Source organism: Zalophus californianus, chromosome 3 (assembly GCF_009762305.2).
Source record: "Zalophus californianus isolate mZalCal1 chromosome 3, mZalCal1.pri.v2, whole genome shotgun sequence".
Lineage (NCBI taxonomy): Eukaryota > Metazoa > Chordata > Mammalia > Carnivora > Otariidae > Zalophus > Zalophus californianus.
The window spans coordinates 73,590,914-73,597,973 of record NC_045597.1 but is presented as its reverse complement, the minus strand read 5'-3'; the positions used below and the strand labels follow the sequence as shown (position 1 = coordinate 73,597,973).

At 38.7% G+C, this 7,060-nt stretch overlaps 1 non-coding gene across 1 annotated transcript; it reads left to right on the top strand.

Moving 5' to 3' along the window:
- The first annotated feature begins 4,850 nt into the window (after nt 1–4,850).
- Nucleotides 4,851–5,061, top strand: LOC113921244. The gene has a single exon (XR_003519615.1). It is a non-coding gene; the product is annotated as a small nucleolar RNA U3 (small nucleolar RNA).
- Nucleotides 5,062–7,060: the final 1,999 nt, after the last annotated feature.

The window sequence follows — 7,060 nt, the reverse complement described above, 5'->3', positions numbered from 1 at the left end:
TTTTATTTTATCTCATTTTATTTCTTCAACAACCACTTTTTAAAAATGTGTCTGGACACCCAAAGAACAAATAATCCAATCAGGAAATGGGCAGAAGACATGAATAGACATTTCTGCAAGAAGACATCCAAATGGCCAACAGACACATGGAAAAGTGCTCAACATCACTTGGCACCAGGGAAATACAAATCAAAACCTCAATGAGATACCACCTCACACCAGTCAGAATGGCTAAAATTAACAAGTCAGGAAACAACAGGTGTTGGCGAGGATGCAGAGAAAGGGGAACCCTCCTACACTGTTGGTGGGAATGCAAGCTGGTGCAGCCACTCTGGAGAACAGTAGGGAGGGTCCTCAAAAAGTTGAAAATAGGCTACCCTACGACCCAGCAATTGCACTACTGGGTATTTACCACAAAGATACAAATGTAGTGATCTGAAGGGGCACCTGCACCACAATGTTTATAGCAGCAATGTCCACAATAGCCAAACAATGGAAAGAGCCTAGATGTCTACCAATATATATATATATATATATATATATATATATATATATGAATATTATGCAGCCATCAAAAATGAAATCTTTCCATTTGCAACGGGGACGTGGATGGAACTAGAGGGTATTATGCTAAGCGAAATAAGTCAATCAGAGAAAGACAAGTATCATATGATCTCATTGGTATGAGGAATTTGAGAAACAAGACAGAGGATCATAGGGAAAGGGAGGGAAAAATGAAACAAGACGAAACCAGAGAGGGAGACAAACCATAAGAGACTCTTAATCTCAGGAAACAAACTGAGGGTTGCTGGAGTGGTGGGGGGTGGGAGGGATGGGGTGCTGGGTGATGGCCATTGGGGAGGGTAAGTGCTATGGTGAGCGCTATGAATTGTGTAAGACTGATGAATCACAGACCTATACCCATGAAACAACTAATACATTATATGTTAATAAAAAATATTTTAAAAAATGTGTCTGGAAATGGTACCATCTCCAAGTCAAGGACATTGCCAGTCAAGCATCAGATAAGTTGGTGTTGAGGGAATCTTGGCACTGCTATTATGATGTTATCCTTAAATAAATCAACGCAGTTAATAGCAGAGGTGCTTGATTTCAAAACTTCCCCCCCTCTTTCTTTAGGTTATTAATGGTGTCTTATCAAAATAGAGTGGAAAGAAATTGTTCATGTAAAAAATTGGGTAAAGTTCTTATTATTGAGCTTTGAGTGTTCTTTATATAGTCTGGATACAAATTCTCTATCTTCATATATACTTTACAAATATTTTCTCTCAGTCAGATTTGGGTTCAAATTCCAGCTCTTCCCCTTAGGTAGGTAACCTTGAAAGAGTTACTTAATCCTCAGAATTCAGTTAAATTTTTTAGGCACAACAACTACCTCCTAGAGCTATTTTTTTTTTAAAGATTTATTTATTTGAGAGAGTGAGAATGAGAGAGAGAGAGTACATGAGAGGGGGGAGGGTGACAGGGAGAAGCAGGCTCCCCGCCGAGCGGGGAGCCTGATGCGGGACTCGATCCCGGGACTCCGGGATCATGACCTGAGCCGAAGGCAGTCGCTTAACCAACTGAGCCAGAGCTATTTTTAAAAACAACTCTCTCTCTGAAAATATAATTGACATACAGTAAACTGCACATATTTTAAATGCACAGCGGGTTAAGTTCTGTCAGATGCATACACCCGTAAAGCCTATCACTATGATCAAGGTAGTGAACATATCCCCCCCTGAAGTTTACTGATGCCCCTTTGAATTCTTTCCCTCCTGCCCCTTTCCATCCCCATCCCTAAGCAACATCTGATCCCCTTTGTCACTATTGATTAGTTTACATTTTCTAGAGTTGATGTACAATTCTAGAAAATGCAATCATATAGTATGCACTGTTTCTTTCGTCTGGCTTCTTTCATTCAGCATAATTTCTTTGAAATTCACTCATGTTGTTAGGTGAATCCATAACACATTTCTTTTTATTGCTGAGGGTTATTCCATTGTATAAACATACCACTAATTGTTTATCCATTTACCTGTTAATGGACATTTGGGTTGCTCCCAGTTTGGGGGTATTAATTACAGATAAAGCTGCTAAGAACATTCATATACAAATCTCTGTGTGATCATACGCTTTTGTTTCCCTTGGGTAAATACTTGGGAGTGAAATGGCTGAATCATATAGTATGCACAGGATTAATTTTTTAGGAAACTCAAACTATTTCCAAAATAGTTTTACTATTTTACATTTCTAGTAGTAGTGTATGAGAATTCCAGATGCTCTATATCTTCTCCAATGCTTAGTATGGTCTGTATTTTTTTATTTTAACCCTCTTAATAAATACATAGTGTTACCTAATTGTGGTTTTAATTTGTGTTTTCCTCATGAGCAAATAAAAATGAGCTTCTTTTTGTGGGTTTATTTGTCCTGATGTCTTCTTTGGTGATGAGTCTCTTCAAATTGTTCATTTAAAAAATTGGGTAGCTGGGCACCTGGGTGGCTCAGTTGTTAAGTGTCTGCCTTTGGCTCAGGTCATGATCCCAGGCTCCTGGGATCAAGCCCCGCATTGGGCTCCCTGCTCGACGGGAAGCCTGCTTCTCCCTCTCCCACTCCCCCTGCTTGTGTTCCCTCTCTTGCTGTGTCCCTCTCTGTCAAATAAATAAAATCTTAAACAAAATAATAAATAAAATTAAAAAATAAAAAATAAATAAAAAAATTGGGTGGCTTTCTTATTATTGAGCTTCGAGGGTTCTTTATATAGTCTGGGTACAATTTCTCTATCTTCATATATACTTTAAAAATATTTTCTCTCAGTCAATGGCTTGTCTTCTCACTCTCTTAACAGTGTCTTCCAAAAACCGGAAGTTTTTCATTTTGGTAAAGCCCAATTTTTCAATTATTTCTTTTATGAATCATGTCTTCAGTGTTCTATCTAAGAAATCTTTGCCTAACCCAATGGACAAATATTTTCTTCATTTATCCAAGAAGTTTTAAGATTTTAGGTTTTGCTTTTACATCTGTGTCCCATCTTGAGTCAATTTTACATACGACAGAAGTATGCTGGAAGTTCATATTTTGCATATGACTATCCAATTGTTCCAGCAACACTTATTGAAAAGACTGTCCTTTCTCCACTGATTTGCCTCTGCATTTTTGACAAAAATTAGTTGTCCATATATGCATGGATCTAATCCTGACTCTATTTCTGTTTCACTGATCTCTTTATCTGTTGATGTGTTGATTCCATACCCTTATAAGTCTTGAAATTATGAAGTGTTAGCCTTCTGATTTTATTCTTGTTTTTCAAGGTCGTTTTGGGTGTTCAAGGTTGTTTGCATGTCCATATAAATTTTAGAATAATCTTGTCAAATTCTGCCAAAAAATTCCTGCTTCAGTTTTGATTGGGATTGGATTGAATTTAAACTCTAGATTTGGGGAAGAATTTGGGAGAAAATGTAAATGTTAGGTAAGGAAATGGGTTCTCCCCTAGAATCTCCAGAAGGAACCAGCCCTGCCAACACCTTGACTTTAGCTCCAGGGAGACTGATCTCAGACTTCTGACATCCAGAACTAGAAGAGAGTAAATCTGTGTCATTATAAGCCACTAAGTTTGTGGTACTTTGTTATAGTAGTAAAAGGAAACTAATAGAATGGTTGACATTTATTCAAGCAGATTGTTTTGTTTTGGTTTTGCCTTCTATATATCTTACTAAATATGAGTATGTATATGTGTATATCTTGGATGTGGTCCATTTGTGTGTATGTTTATGTATTTATACCTATCTGTCTATATCTTTGACATCTTTCTATGTCTGTGCATATAAATTTACCTAACTTTTTAAAAATAAACAGTGTGGTATCCTATTATCTAAATGGAACATATGTTATTCATCTCATCCTTTCCAGAAGAATTTTTAGAATTTTAGAATTAAGAATTCTTTACCACCACGATTACCACTACCACAAACAATCCTATTGCTAATATCCTCATACATGTATCTGGGTGCACTAGTTTGTGTATTTCTGTAGAATAATTTAATAGAAGTTCAACTGCTGAGTCATACATTTTATTTTTTATTTTTTTTAAGATTTTATTTATTTATTTGAGAGAGAGAATGAGATAGAGAGAGAGCATGAGAGGGGGGAGAGTCAGAGGGAGAAGCAGACTCCCCGCTGAGCAGGGAGCCCGATGTGGGACTTGATCCCGGGACTCTAGGATCATGACCTGAGCCGATGGCAGTCGCTTAACCACCTGAGCCACCCAGGCGCCCTGAGTCATACATTTTAAATTGTAATAGAAAACACCAAGATTGGGGCGGCTGGGTCGCTCAGTCGGTTAAGTGTCCGACTCTTGGTTTCCGCTTGCGTTGTGATCTCCTGGTCATGATCTCAGGGTGATGGGATCGAGCCCCACTTTGGACTCTGTGCTCGGCACAGAGTCTGCTTGGGATTCTGTCTTCCTCTGTCTCTTTCCCAGCTTGCGTGCGTGTGCTCTGTCACTTTCAAATAAATCAATAAAATCTTAAAAAAAGAAAAAGAAAACACCAAGATTTCTTCCAAAAATTTGTTTCAGCTTTTTTACCTTTTAATTCTGGTTTAGACACATACAGATGTTTTAAATATTTGTGACATCAGCTGCCACTCTTGTCATTTAACATTTTTACTTTCGCTATTCCACTTAGACAGACATTCTCCATTAGCAAGATCACAGAATTATTCACCTGTATGTTTTCTTCTAGTGTTGGGATGGACATTGAAGAATGTTCAACGGTTTGCTAAGAAGACAAATGGATACTGCTAGACAAGAAAGAAACTAGCAATGACTCAGTTAAAATATTCCCTGATTTAAGACTATACCTTAAGGGATCATTTCTATAGTTTGCTACTAGAGAAGTTTCTCTAATCATGTCAAGTACCCGAAACCATGAGAAGGTGCAGTGTTGTCTTCTGAGCATGAAGCTGGCTCTAGGTGTTGTTTCGGCAACTGCCTTCTGCCTTTGATGATGGTTCCTCTCTTCCTTTGGGGCAGTAAGAGGGAGAGGACACAATCTGAATGGTTTCTGTTTTATTTTTTTAAAAATTCCCTGATTTGGGGCACCTGGGTGGCTCAGTCAGTTACATGTCTGCCTTCAGCTCGGGTCATGTTCTCGGGGTCCTGGGATTGAGAACCACATCAGGCTCTCTGCTCAGCAAGGAGTCTGCTTCTCCCTCTTGCTCTCCCTCTCTCAAATAAATAAAGTCTTAAAAAAAATTCCCTGATTTGACACATTGAGGTTGTAAAACAGATGAGCCCAATAGCTCTCACAGCCTGTTTTTGCTCTCTGAGGAAGCACCATGAGGGTTCTTCCTCTGTAAATGATATGAAATGCCTCATATTTCCCCACCATCTCCCCAGCCCCCTGGACCCCTGTGTTTCAGCCAAATTGATATGCTTTCAATCTTCAGAACACCTATGTATTCTTCCTCATCACCTGATTTTCACACATGTCCCTAACTCTGGTTTGGGCATCATCATTCTCTTGATTACAAACTATTAGTTCTGGTCTCAGTTCAAGCATGACTTGCTCCAGGTAGCCTTTAGGACCAGCTCCTTTCCACCCACCCCCAACACACACACACACACACACACACACACACACACACACACACACACACACATCCAGTCTGAGTGTTGTACCCCCTTCTACGTGCTTCAAAACCACTCTTCACCTACCCACCACAGCACCAATCTCACCGTATCATACATATTTTTCTCTCAGGACTGTCTTCCCCAAAGGCAGTGACTTTCATGAGCATGCCTATTTTGTTATCTCCTTTGACCTACACAGCACCTGGCACACAACAGTTACCCAGTAAGTTTTCAATATTTGTTAAATAAGTAAATGAAAAAAGTAAATGAACCAAGACTGATATAACTGATATTATAAATTCTTATGTGAATTACCATATTCTAGTTAATCCTTTTTCAATAGATAGCACAAAACTAAACTCAAGTTTTGACTTTATGAGAAGTATAAAATCTGAATAAACTTGTAATTGGTAAAGGACTATTACAATGGCTATAAAAAAAAAAACCTTACATTCTTGTGAATCTCTATTTGTTGGACTCATTTTATCATAGAATAGACTTGAGACTTCTGCTTCCAGACAAGATGGGGGAATAGAACCAGATCTACCCTCTCAACTAAAACCACTCTTCTGCCTCCACTACCCAAAATTAAAAGATAAAATGTCTGAAACAGTGATTTTCAAGGTACTGGACATTGGGCAATAAAGGACAGTAATCCTCCAGAGACAGAAAACAACAACAACAATGAGGTGAGTTCTACAACTACCCCAGATTACTACCATGAGAGGGTATTAAGGCCATGGCCCAGGGAAAGGGCACCCAGGCAGAGTCCTATGGACTCCTGAGTTGAGCAGACAGACCTGAAAGTCTGGGGAAACCAAGATTACAGTAGTTCACAGAGAAGAAAATTGCATAGAGAAAAGACCCAGAAATCTGCAGAGGATCCCCTTGACTATTCAGGACAATATTGATCAACATATGCATGTAAGGAAACTACATGAATTTGGGGAAAGAACTATCCAAAAGGATGAGAGGGAACAGCACTACTCTCATTGTAATATATTTTTCAGTACCTGCACAAGGCTGAGAATAGTATTTGCTCCCACCAGCAGTTCTGAAAGACCCCACAATTCTCTGGGTGCACTATTCTGGAGGGTCTTGCCCAGTAGAAGAAAATAATTACCTTTTAATTAAGCATGACTATGGCTTGCCTAACAGATCTTAAAAGCAAGACTCAAAAGGACCAAACTGTTTACAAGTAACCTAATGGCATCCCAAAACAATGTTCGAAAATACTTACAGTAATACAAACACACCCAGCACACAAGGAAAAATTTACAATGTCTGGCATCTGGTCAGAGATTACCAGGCATGCAAAGAAGCAGAAAAATATGATCAATAGTGAGGAGGAAAATCAATTAATCAAAAGCCACCCAGAACTGACACAAACATTAAAATTAGCAGAAAAGAATATTAAGACAATTGTTA